The sequence below is a fragment of the Elephas maximus genome, chromosome 4, assembly GCF_024166365.1.
Source record: "Elephas maximus indicus isolate mEleMax1 chromosome 4, mEleMax1 primary haplotype, whole genome shotgun sequence".
NCBI lineage: Eukaryota > Metazoa > Chordata > Mammalia > Proboscidea > Elephantidae > Elephas > Elephas maximus.
The window spans coordinates 42,720,093-42,734,453 of NC_064822.1; positions in this window are offsets into that span (position 1 = coordinate 42,720,093).

Below are 14,361 nucleotides of genomic sequence, written 5' to 3' on the forward strand. Positions count from 1 at the left end.
CATCAACTCTGGATCTAACTTTGTATGACTTCAGCTCCAAGTTCAAAACCATCATCCTGATTCAGTGTCTGTTTCTCATTCCAAATTCCTGGGGTGGGGAGGGCCTGATTGGCCCAGTTTAGGTCAAGGGCTCACCCCCTTGGCCCCCACCAGCAGTTTTGGTGAGTAGGGATGTAGCATTGCCTCTTCAGCACTCTGGGTGAGGCAGATTCTTTAATAAGGGGCTGTTGATGGGGAGGAATTAAAAAAAAAAAAAAAATCCTTTTTTTTTTTTTCTGGTCCAGCAACACAAGCCTATTTAGTCCATGGTGACGGTTAATCAGTATTAGGAAATTCCAGTTTAAGACCATTAAGACAATATCTTGGGCTTATTATTCCGCTAAAGCAACTAAACTAACTCTGCCAGCAGACTAGTGCAGAGAGGCTCAATAAGCTGCGCCTCACTCATTTCTGGCCCTTTATAATCACAGAGCAAGTTCAAGGTGGAGTGTCAGTGTTTATTTTGAGTTTTTCTGGTTTTCACTTAATTTGGTCAAAATATTGATATTTAACTTACCATGTCAAAGGCGGTCTGATCATAAACTCTAAGAAAACTTTAGGGATGGTCCAGAGACTCCTGAAAGGAAAGATGAGCCACTTACTTTGTGATGGCGCATTAGTTCTGGGCCGCTGGAGATAATAATTAACTTTAACAGCCTTAAAACTATTTATTAATATCTACTGAGAGCCAGCAAGTTATGCTCAATTTGGTGCAATGTGCAAAACAATCAAGTTCTTTGCTTCTAACTGCTGTTTGCTGAGTCTTCATCATATGAGACAACAATTATTTTCATTGTTGAATTGGGAAAGAGAAGCTAGATCATTTTTTATGTCAACAAATAGTTACAGAAAAAATAACAAAGTTTGTCTTTCTAGTTACTATTCTCTTTAATCAAATGTAAGGCTCCAGAAGTACTGCTAATACAATTAAAACTCATCTTTCATTGACACATAGGAAGCTGGAGCTGACTGAGACCATAGCTCTAATTACAGCCTCTCGTTTCTTAAGAGGAAGCTGAAGCCCAGATAAAAAGGTTAAGTGACAAGTTCAAGGCCATATGGCTAAGTGGGTCACTTTCTAAACAGTACATTCTCTTGGTGTCTATGATCTGAAGTTGTTAAATGCTCTCTAGGGAGAGTAGAAAGCTGCTTGTTGAAGAGAGCCCACAATCATTGTGAACTGGGAGATTGTTTCCATGTTATTTTTGGTTCTTCCTTAATTAGATGTCTTAGTTAGGATTCCAGGAACACTGGTTAATGACCAATTTTATACTGTTTTTAAAAGTTGTTTAAAAAAATCTCGTTTTAGTGTGTCTAAATGTGTTTGAAAATTTATATATTTATGTTACGTTATTTTAGGTTTTTATTTTGTAGCTTCACTGTTTTTTCTCAGAAAAACAACAAAAAAATTCAAAAAGAGTTATCAGAGAACTACTATACTTCATTTAAGCAAGGGCTAGTGGGTAATAGCACCAATATGTAAATAACTAACCAAATAGCAGATGAATAGGCCCAGGAAGAAGGATCCCCCCAAAAAACAAAATTAGAGAAATGGCCTTCTGAATGGAGATCAAAACAGGTTTTTACACAGAGTAGAAACAAAAAAGTATTCACTTTTTTTTTTCAATTGAGGATACCCTAGATACAGTAAAGGAGCCTTGGTGGCACAACAGTGAAGTGCTCAGCTGCGCTCCAAAAGGTTACGGTTCGAACCTACCAGTGACTCTGTTGGAGAAAGACCTGGCAATCTGTTCCCATAAGCATTATAGCCTGGACAAACCTATGGGGCAGATCTACTCTGTCACATGGGATCACTATGAGTAGAAATTGACTCAATGGCACCTGACAGCCATATATACAGTAAAGTACATAAAGTGCACTAACTTATGTGTTCGTCTGGATGAATTTTTGCATGTGTATTCATGCATGTACCTACAACCCAGATCAAGGCCTCCAGCATCTGGTAAGATGTCTCTTCCCAGTCTATGTCCCTTCAGTCTGGAGGCAACTACTCTTCTGACTTCTATCATCATCGGAGCATTGTATTTCTTACCAAAAAGGAATTGAAGATTTAAACTAGAAAATTACCAGAGTTTATTTGCCATTCATTAATTTACCAAATATTTAATGATTACTCTGTAATAAGCATTGTGTAGACACTGAAGGTTCAGTAGGGAACACAACCAAAACCATTTTCATTATTGTAAATAATGCTGTGATCATCTTTGCTAGTATCCTGAAAGTCTTTATTTCCTTAAATTTTGTTCTATTGTGTATTTTTATGAAATATATTACAAATATCAATAATCATTTACAGCTTTCGTATCAGATTTGGACTTTTGAAAAAACATTCCATTGAAATATAAAAAGACTTGGTTTTGTACATATAAAGAATTAATGAGAACAATAGAATGCAACTATTTCTCAGTTAACCTGCTGGAAGTCTGGCTGTTGGGACCAAGCGGCCATAACTGCAGCACCATTATTAATCTGGGGCAGCACATCCTAGGTGAAGGCAAAGTGCCCAGAAGAAAAGAAAACACAAGTTCTTGTTGAGAGGTATGTTCTGAGTCTCTGTGGTGTAGGAGCACAGTGACCAAGGCAGGTTGTGGGAAAGAGAGGATGAAATCAGATGTCACAGGAGACACTGCAGGGCAACAGCTGTCTGTAGGTGGGACTAAATCTCCACACCTCGTTCCAACTTTGGAATATGTTAGAGTTTTACTCTAAGGGCAAAGTGGGCAAGTGAATCTTGACGATTGTATCAGAAGTCTCCATGCAGTCCCCATATCTAAATGATGACTGGATGCTTGGTGAGTCTATTTCCCCAGAAAACAAGAGACTCCAAAGGTAACTCCTAATTGCAGGTACTATTCTGTGCCAGGGCTCTTGGATATTTCAGCCTTGTCATAGGCAGTTGTGATGGTTAATTTTATGTGTCAACTTAACTAGGCTATGGTGCCCAGTTGTTTGGTAAAACACTAGTCTTAGTTGCTGTTATAAAGTAGTTATGTGCGATTCAATCAGTTGGCCTCAGGTAGAGCAGATTAACTTTCACAGTGTGGGTGAGTTTCAATCCGTTGAAGGCCTTAAGAGCAAAAAGAGTTTCCTTAGGGTGTGTCCTACCTCTAGACTATAAAGAACCATTTTTGGCCAGCACACATTTGCTCTTCGCTCACCTTGTTGCCTGATTGACCTATGGATTTTGGGTCACAAGCCTGCAGGAGCCTCTAGCCTGTCTCCTGATCTACAGATTTTGGATTTGCCAGCCTCCCACAATCACATGAGCCAATTCCTTAAGTAAATCTCTATGTATACAATTTTATCTCTCACTCGTTCTATTTCCATAGAAAACCCTGACTAAGAGAGCAGTCAACTTACGACTTGTATAGAATAGAACTGAATTTAAATGTAGTTGCTCTTAGGAAGGAGAAAAGGTCTTTTCAGTTTTTTACAGTGTTAAAAGAAGTGATTTCTACTTTCATTGTTTCTAACAAACAATGGGCACAGCTGAAAGCAAACCAATATGTCTCAGTAGGAAACAGCTTTGGAAAGTGGGGTTTGATCCATGTAGATTTATGGGAGCTCCAAAAACAGTCACGAGACTGGCCATTCACTTTGGAGCCAAAGGGTTTGGGGAAGGGAATAGTGGAGAAGTTCATACACTAACGTCCCAAGTAGCTGCTGAGAGTTTGTTTTTTCTCTCGTCTTCTTACCCAGTGCCGTTGAGTCGTCTTCTTAGAGGGAGTGAAAAGCTTCCCAGACGAACATTTATTTCAGACAATTAAACGAAGGGGACTCCTGATTGACATGTTTTCATGTTATTCTTTCTTGGTTTGACATAGAAAATCTCCTGGAATCAGGCTAATTTACAAATGAAGGGGTTTATTTTCCCTTTGGCTTGTGGACATAATTGTCTCCATTAACCGTAATGGAAGTTTTGGGGCCTGGTTTGAAAAGAGAATGTTTGGCTTACAGCAGAAGGCTGGCTTGTGCTATTAAATCCACAGAGAGGAAATGCAGCGGACATTTAGACATCAACTTCCATCCCGTGAATAAAATAGAAGCTGTTGAAAAGCATTCACATTGTTCTCTATCAAAGCCCTAAAAAGAAATAAAATGAAAGCCCAGTGTGCAAAAGAACAATTCTTTGGGGCCATTGAAAAGATTAAGGGTCATCTTAAAAATGGTGTGAATGTTTTATCTTGTGTGTGCAGCAACAGGGAGCTCAACTTCTGCATCTCCTAAAGGTCATGATGGCCAATAAAAAAAACTTCCATAAAATTCAGAACATGGCAACATAATCTCCTGTGAAATGAACATGAGATATTATCAGGAAAGTATTTCACAACCAGGGTCTGCTTAGCTGTTTCTTAGACTGTATATCAGACATGCTATAGGCATCTAGACAAGATAATGAAGTTCAAATTTAACTATGAAATTGGTTTTATTAATGATGTAATCATCACACGTAGAATTGTGTACTGTGTGGAAATGACAAAAAGGCTCTGGGTGAACAGAATCCCATTTAGGATTTAATTTAATTCACTTTTACAAATGTTGATTGTCTTATTCACTATTGGATCCCAGCACCTACCCAGCGTCTGACACATATTTGGCACTCAATAGCATCTGTCGAGTAAAGAATCAATACACTATCCTAATCAAGAGTCAAACATGGTCCTTACTGTCAAGAAAACCCAGCCTAGTGGGTACATAAACACAACAAGATAGCTCTTTTTCCAGCTCTCATGTTTTACAATCCATATACAAAGTGCATTATCTTAAATGCAGTATTAAGAAGTATAAACTAGGTATAATGGGAGTACATAGAAAGGTGTGATTAATTCTGTTTGAAGACTTTACAGAGGAATTATCATTTGACTGAGACATCTTTTGATATGGAGACAACAGAAAGAATGAGCAGAGGACCAGAGGTGAAAGTACACACTCTTTCTGATATAGCAAATAGTCTAGCGTAGCTAATTGGAAGCTAATTGGATATGCATGAGAGGGAGAAGCAGGAGGTAGAGGTAGGTAGACATGCAAGTTCCAATCAAATTGTGAAAGGTCATAAATAGCATATGGAAGACCTTGGATGTTTTTCTTTTTTTATCTGAGGGAATAATTCATTTTTAAAAAATAGGACAATGGCATGATTCAATCTGAATTTTAGAAGGATGACTCTGGCAATAGTTCAGAGGATGCATTGTTTTTATTGTCTACAGTCTCATCTATTCTGACTCATAACGATCTCATGTGACAGAGTAGAACTGCCCCATATGGTTTTTTGGAGTCTTTATGACAGCAGATTGACTGGTCTTTCCCTGTGGCACTGCTGGGTTAGAACCACCAACCTTTCAGTTAGCAGCCAAGCACTTAACCATTCCACCACTAGGGCTCCTTGAGGATTAGGAGGGAGAAAAGAGACAAGAGACAATGATATTCAAAATAGAAGGCATTGTAATAACTTAGGTGATAATGATGTGATCTGGGGCAAAAGTAGGATCAGTGGAGAAGTAGTTCACCCATATGTCCATCCTTCCATCCATCCATCCATCCGTCCACCCGCCCACCCGTCCATCCGTCCACACGTCCACCCACCCACCCATCCACCCATCTACCCGTTTATTCATTTAGATATTCATCCATCCAGACATCCACTTATCCATTTACCTCAATCAACGAATATTTATGAACGCCAACTCTTTCTCAACAGCCATTTTATCTCCTTCATTAAAAAAAAAAAAAATCATTGATTGCATTCTGATAATTTGGAGTCATATACTTTTGAGGAGGCTGGACTCTTCCTTGGTCGCAGGCAGTTGGTCTCAATTAGTCTAATTTGCTTATTCATTTAGTAACTCATTCAATAAATATTTTCTGAGCATCTTCTAGGTTATAGGCACTGTTTTCAGAACTGTCAACATAGCAGTGAGATGAATAATCAAGATTCCTCCATTTAAGATGCTCACACTTCACTTGTTGGAGAGATTTACCTTGACTGGAGTAACTCAAAATTAATTTCAGTTAAACTTGGAATGTTCACTTGTATCTTAAGCTTTTCTTTTGGGTACACACTCCCCTTTGCAGTTAGTTAGTCAGGACCAATGTGACTATTTCTGGTCAACGGGCTGTAATGACAGTGACAGTGTCACTTCTGGGCCAGTGTTCTCCCCTCCTGCTGTGCTGAGTGAATAGACTCTCCATGCTCCAGATGGTGGGGATCCAAGTGTGCATGGAGGGCAGATGTCCTGGAGAATAGCCCTTACCTGAGCAGGCTGTGCTTGAAAGAGAAATAAGTCTTTGTAAGAGAACAAACAAATCAGTCTTAGAAGAAATACAAACATATGTTCCTTAGAAGTAAGGATGCTGAGACTTTGATTCACTCACTTTGGACATGTCATTAGGAAAGACTCATTGCTAGAAAAGAACCTCATTGTTGGTAGAGGGCCAAAAAAAAAAAAAAAAAAAGAGGGACACCCTCAAAAAGATGGATCAACACAGCAGCAACAACAATTGTCTTAGTTTTCCAGTGCTACTATAACAGAAATATCACAAGTGGGTGGCTTTAAGAAACAGAGGTTTATCATTTCACAGTTTAGGAGGCTAGAAGTCTGAATTCTGGGCTCTGGGGAAGGTCCTTGTTTCCTGGTTCCTTGGTGATCTTCATGTGAGTTGGCATCTGTCTTCCCCCATCTCTGTCTGCTTCTTTATGCTGAATCTACTCTTTTTATATCTCATAGGTGATTGGCTTAATACACACACTACACTGATACAGCCTCTTAACATAACAAAGAAAACCCATTCCCAAATGGGATTATAACCACAGGCATAAAACCAAACCAAACATGTTCTGAGGGCTTTAACCACTGTGCCACCAGGGCTCCTTAACCACAGGTACAGGGATTAGGATTTACAACACGTATTTTTGGGAGACATAACTCAATCCGTACAATAATGGACTGAAACATACCAACGATCATGAGGATGTCACAGGACCAGGCAACGTCTTGTTCTGTTATACATAAGGTCGCCATGAGTTGGAGTCAATGACATCAACTTACAGCAACACAATCTAAGATTTGGGGGGTTGAATGTTTCTGTAGCATAACCTAGCCTACACCTGACTAATACAGCAATTAATGCTAGTGTTCAAGTATGAGCTAATTGGAAGGATTAACTCGCTGTCTGAGGGAACCAAAAAGAGAACTTCAGAGATGATACTTGACCTAGGTCTTGAAAAATGATCAGGAATTTTGAAGGCAGAGGGGAAAGTGAAGGGCCTCAATGTAGAGAAAGCACTCTAGGCAAAGGCTTGGGGGTTTAAAATGGCCTGAAGCGTTAGAGGAACTGTGTGTGGTTTTCTTGGGCTGCAAGCAGAGAGTGTGGCTGGGAGAAAGGCTTTTGTCAGTCCAGGAGTTGAACTCATTACATCAGAGTGCCTTCCCAGCAGGTGGATTGTGGCTAGCATAAAACAGCAAGGGTCTCAAATAAAAGGAGTAGATCAAATGTCAAAGCTTTTCCTTAATCACGATAATTAGAGGTAGAATTAAGGGTTTCCTTTCCACTTTAGGCTTTCAGCCTTTGCTGTCACTAAATACCACTAAATGAAGTGATAGAACCTATTAGGATTCTTCTGGCAATTCCCACTGGGCCCATGGAGATCTCTTTAGAGAGATTACACTTTGGAACCAATGGTATAAATAGGAATTATCCAGGCAGAATTAACAAGAGTGGGTGGATGCCATTTGAGTTGTATATATTTATAGTCTAAGAAGGAAAACCTAAAAATACCCTTAGAGCAGTGACATGTTTTGTGGCAGATTTAGTTCTATCGAGAGGGACAATTACCCCATTCACCAAGCACAATTATTTAAAAAATGCCTTCCTTCTCTATGGCTCACAAATTTTACAGTAGAGAAGTACATGCTGTCATAGGACTTGACTCTTTGGCCACCCTGCAGAACTAAAGAAATTTTGCTTTCCTCCTTTATTTCTTGACATGAAAAAAAAAAAAAAAAGGTAACCAGGAGGTTATTTTTCAGCACTCAAGACTATAAACTCTTGTACTTGAAGGGTGAAATGTGCTGGCTATTTTTCTATTTCTCCCAAGGCCTAGTGGAAGACAATAACATAATTTATTCAATGACACGACAAGTATTTACCAAGCACCTACTCTGAGCCAGGCAGTGTTCTACATGCTGGGGATACAGAGGTCAACAAAATGGACAGATATTCTGCCTCAAGAAGCTTGCCTTTGAGTGATGAAAGAGGTTCCATGCAAATCAATGAGCAAATGCATACAATGTCAGATAGTGATAAGAGCTCCGAAAAAAAAAAAAATCAGGGAAGCGGTAAGGAGGTTTGGGGGTTGTTTGCTATTATATATGAGGAAGAAAGGTGTGGTGATCTTTTTTCGTAAAGATTTACAGCCCTGGAAAGCTTATGGGGCAGTTCTACTCTGTCCTGTGGGGTTACTATGATAGGAATTGACTCAATGGCGGTGGGTTTGGTTTTTTTTACAATTATCCATGGATTCCCTGGGTGATGCAAGGTGTCAGTGTGCTTGGCTGCTAACCAAATGGTTGGCGGTTTGAGCATAATCAGACGCACCTCGGAAGGGAGGCCTGGCAATCTACTTTGAAAAATCAGCCACTGAAAACCCTAAGGAGCACAGTTCTATTCTGACACACTTGGGATTGTCATGATTTGGAGTCAATTCAACGGAAACGGCTTTTTTTTTTTTTTTGCTGTTGTATGTAGAGTAGTTACGGGGCAGCCTCACCTTAACGAGGTGACATTTTTCTGAGCCCTGAAGGAAATGAGGTACAGATCAGGTGAATAGTTGGGGACCAAGAGATCCGAGCAGAAAGAGCAGCCAGTATTAAGACCTTGAGCTTGGCCTGTTTTGGGAACAGCAAGAAGGCCAGTGTGGCTGGAGTGGAGTGAGCAAGAGGGACAATGATGGAAGACACGGTCAGCAAGGTCAGGGATCCTGTCCTGTAGGGCTTGTAGGTCTCTCTAAGAACTTTGGCTTTTATGCTGAGTGTTATGGACAGTCACTAGGCTTTCAAGAGGAGTGTGTGATCTGAGCTTCCTTTTAGAAGAGATGACGCTCACCTCTGTGTGAGAGTAGTGTGTGTGTGTGTGTGTGTGTGTGAGTATAGTGTGTGTTTGGGAGTAGGGAGGGGCAAGGGCAGAAGCTGGAAGAACAGATAAAGGCTACCTAACTACCCAGGTGAGATTTAATGGCAGTTAGCTTTGAGAGGTAGCAGTGGAAGTGGTGAGAAATGGTCAGCTTTGGGATATATTTTGAAGGCAGAAGAAACAATTTGTTTTTGGATTTGATGCTGGATACAAGACGAAGAGAGAGGTCAAGATTATCTCCAAGGCTTTGGACCTGAGCAACTAAAAAAATGAAGTTGCCATTGACTGAGATGGGAAAGGCAGAAAGAGGAGTAGGGTTGGGAGAGGATGTGGGAATCAAGAGTGTGATGTGGTTATGCTAATTTGACGTGCCTAGTGACATCAAACCTGTTGCCGCTGAGTTGATTCTGACTTATGGTGACCCCATGTGTTACAAAGTAGAAGTGCACCATAGGGTTTTCTTGGCTATAATCTTTACAGAAAGCAATTGCCAGACCTTTCTTCTGTGGTGCCACAGGGTGAGTTCAAACTGCCAACCTTTAGGTTAGATATCAAGTGCTAACCTGTTGCACCACCCAGGGACATGCTTATTAGGGAGCCAGTAAATGGGTGCTCAAGACCAGGTGGTGAGAAATAGAAGAGCTTCAAGAGCCTTTGTCTATTGAGCACCCATTGGATAGATGGTGAGAATTTTAGCTCTTCTCTTTTTGACTGTGGGAAAAGCATATTATTTCTCTATTTGCATAAAAAAAATGACATTGCAGAGACACCTTGCTTTAAGTTAGTCTGATATTTAAAAAAAAAATTATGATGTGATGGCAGCTTAGGAGCTTCTGTTGTTAAAATATGGCTCCGTTGTTTTTAAGGAATTTTCCGCATGTATTTAAATAGGACATACAATCCAAATAGCAAAATGTTTGTTGTTTTATAACTTTTCTGGAACAGTGTTTGGTCCTTCCCTTCCAGTAAGCTGTTTAGTTCACCCCTCTCTGAGGTTTGCCTATATAGAGGCCTCCAGGGACCCTTCAAGGAGTTACCCTACATTTACATGGCAAAGAGTTGGCCACCCAAGTGACTCCATCTATAAAATCAAAAAACCAAACCCATTACCGTCGAGTCGATTCTGACTCATAGTGACCCTATAGGACAGAGTAGAACTGCCCCATAGGGTTTCCAAGGAGCGGCTGGTGGATTCAAACTGCCGACCTTTTGGTCAGCAGCTGAGCTCTTAACTACTTTGCCATTAGGGTTCTGATTTCATCTATAATCGAGTGAAAATTCTGCTCCAAGATGAAGTGCAATGTCCTCTAAAGGAGAGAGAGCAGGCTGGCAAAATTTTACTATGGTTATGGATGACATTTTTTTCCAGCTGTGATTTCTTCCCTTGGTAATCTTTTGATATCTTTTCCAACTTACAGAGAAGTTGTGAGAACAGCACAAGGAAGTGCTGATTACCTTTCACCCAGCGTCATGGATTGTATTGTGTGCCCCCAGAAAAGTTAAGTTGAAGCTCTAAGTTGTGTACCTGTGTATGTGACCTTGTTTGGGAAAATAGGGTCACATCATGCCAGAGTAGTGTGGGTCCCACTCCTAATCCCTTCAGAGTGCGTCTTATGAAAAGGAGAGAACAGATGTGGAGATAGACAAACACAGGAGGAGGAGACATGCCAGGTGTCAACAGAGGTAGATGCATCTATACACAGCAAAGAAATGACAAGCACTGACAGGAGTCACCAGAAACTAAGAAAGAGGCATGAAACAGCTCCTCTCTCAAAACCCTTAGAAGGGATCGACACAACCTGTACTCTGAATCTAGCCTCCAGAACTGTGAGATAATAAATTTCTGTTCTTTAAACCTGCTCGCTTTGTGGTAATTTGTTATGGCAGCCCTAAAAAACCAAAACCAAACCCGTTGCCATCAAGTCCCTTCTGACTCGTAGCGACCCTATGCGACAGAGTAGAGCCAGCCTCACAGGGTTTCTAAGGGGCAGCTGGTGGATTCGCACTGCCAACCTTAACCACTCTTAACCACTGCACCAGTAGGGCTCCTTGGCAACCCTAGGAAACTAAAATGCCTGGATTCACCAATTCTTTGCATTTTTCCCTGTTTGCTTTGCTTTATCATTCTCTCTCTCTGCTTGTCTCTCTTGCTATGTGTATCTGTAAACCTGTTGCCATCAAGTCTATTCTGACTCATGGTGATTCCATGTGTTCAGAGTAGAACTACATTCCATAGTGTTTTCAAAGGCCTTTACAGGGAGCCCTTATGGGGCAGTTCTACTCTGTCCTATAGGGTCTCTCTGAGTTGGAATAGACTCGATGGCACTGGGTTTGGTTCTTGGCTAATCTTTACAGAAATAGATTGCCAGGCCTTTCTTCTGCAGTGCTGCTGGGTAGATTTGAGCTGCCAACTTTTCAGCTAACAGTTGAGCACAAATCATTTGCATCACCCTAGGGCATGTGTGTGTATGTCTGTATGTATGTGTATATATATATATACACATATATAGTGTATAGTAACCCTGGTGGCATAGTGGTTAAGAGTTTGGCTGCTAACCACAAGGTCGGCAGTTTGAATCCACCAGGCACTCCTCAGAAACCCTATGGGGGCAGTTCCACTCTGTCCAATATGGCCACTATGAGTCGGGATGGACTCGATGGAAATGGGTTTGGTTTGGTTTTATATATGTATATCTATCTATCTATGAAGTTGTCAAGAATTTCATTTTGCTTGGATCCACAATCAAAATTGCCCATGGAAGCAGCAGTCAAGAATTCAAGAGATGGATTGCACTGGGCAAATCTGCTGCAAAAGACCTCTTTAAAGTGTTGAAAAGCAAAGATGTCAATTTGAGGACTAAGGTGCGCCTGGCCCAAGCTGTGATATTTTCAATCACTTCATATGCATGTGAAAACTGGACAATGAATATAAATAAATTATGTTTATTTAATTAATGTTTCAGACCATCTTATAGAGCTTTCATATACATATACTGTCATGGATTGAATTATGTCCCCCCAAAATCTCTGTTATCAATTTGCCTGGGCCATGATTCCCAGTATTGTGTGATTTTCCTATATGTTGTGTCTTAGTCATCTAGTACTGCCATAACAGAAATACCACAAGTGGATGGCTTTAACAAAGAGAAATTTATTCTCTCACAGTCTAGTAGGTTACAAGTCCAAATTCCAGGCATCGGCTCCAGGGGAAGGCTTTCTCTTTTTTTTGGCCCTGGAGGAAGGTCCTTGTCCTCAATCTTCCCTAGTTGAGGAGATTTTCAGGTGCAGGGACCCAGGTCCAAAGGATGTGCTCTGTTCCTGGTGCTGCCTTCTTGGTGGTATGAGGTTCCCACTCTCTGCTTGTTTCCTTTTCATCTCTTGAGAGATAAAACGTGGTGCAGTCCAGTCACCGGGGAAAGTCCCTTTACCTTGGATCAGGGAGGTGACCTGAGTAAGGGTGGCCAGTTACAATCGCACCCTAGTCCTCTTAACATAAAATTACAATCACAAAATGGAGAACAACCACAGAATACTGGGAACCAAACCCTAACCAAGTTGATATACACATTTTTGGGGGGACGTAATTCAATCCATGACATGTTGTAAATCCTGCCTCTATGATGTTAATGGGGGAGAATGGGCAGCAGCTGTGTTAGTGAGGCAGGGATTCAATCCACAAGATTGGATTATGTCTTGAGGCAATCGAGAGACGGGGAACTCATACCACCAAGAAAGCAATGCCCGGGAGCAGAGCGCATCCTTTGGACTTAGGGTCCCTGCGCGGAGAAGCTCCTAGTCTGGGGGGAAGACTGATAAGAAGGCCAACAGAGAAAGAAAGGATCCCCCTGGAGCTGACACCCTGATTTTGGACTTTTAGCCTATTTTATTGTGAAGAAATAAATTTCTCTTTGTTAAAGCCATCCACTTGTGGTATTTCTGTTGTAGCCGCACTAGATGACTAAGACATATTTTTTTTTATACTTCTGGATGTTATAAAATAAATGTCATAAAATAGATCCCTGATACGAGGAAAATATTTGCATTTTTCTTTCAAAATGGAATGTGACAACACTCCAGTTACTTGAGGATTTCATTTATGCCTTCAAAAATTGAAGTCTTATAAGGCCAAATGTAAAATACCACTTCTAAGAAATTTTAAGAGTCTTTATTTCTTATAACAACATGGAAGTGTATACACGCCATCATCCAGACACACATATGTCTGGATGATGCCCGCCACCTATCTCCTTGTTATGTAAATATTATAATATTACAATGAGTGTGCATAACACTTTTTTTCCCTTAGTTTTTCCATGAATGACAACTTGAAATACCTTGAAAACCAAATTAAGGTAAAAATTATCTGTGTCGCTAAATGATAATTCCTAAAAAGCGGTGTAATTCATACTGAAGGATGTTTATTTGTGTGTGTGTGTATGTATGTATGTGTTACACCTCAACATAGAGAAAACAAAAATCCTCATAACTGGACCAATAAGCAACATCATGGTAAGTGGAGAAAAGATTGAAGTTGTGAAGGATTTCATTTTACTTGGATTCATAATCCACACCCAGGAAAGCAGCAGTCAAGAAATTAAATGACATATCGCATTGGGCAAATCTGCTGCAAAAGACCTCTTTAAAGTGTTAAAAATCAAAGATGTCACTCTGAGGACTAAGGAGTGCCTGACCCAAGCCATGGTATTTTCCCCTATCACTTCACATGCATGTGAAAGCTGGACAATGAATAAAGAAAGCTGAAGAAGAATTGATGCATTTGAATTATGGCAGTGCAAATAATACTGAATATACCCTGGACTGCCAGAAAAATGAACAAATCTGTCTTGGAAGAAGTACAGCCAGAATGTTCCTTAGAAGAAAGGATGGAGAGACTTTGTCTCACATAATCTGGACGTGTTATCAGGAGGGACCAGTCCCTAGAGAAGGACATCATGTTTGGTAAAGTATAGGGTCAGTGAAAAAGAGAAAGACCCTCAACGAGATGGATTGACACAGTGGCTGCAACCATGGGCTCAAGCATAACAACAATTGTGAGGATGGTACAGGACTGGGCAGTGTTTCATTCTGTTATACACAGGGTCACTGTGAGTTGGAACAGGTTTCACAGCACCTAACAGCAACAACAACAACAAAAACAACAAAGCAGTGAAT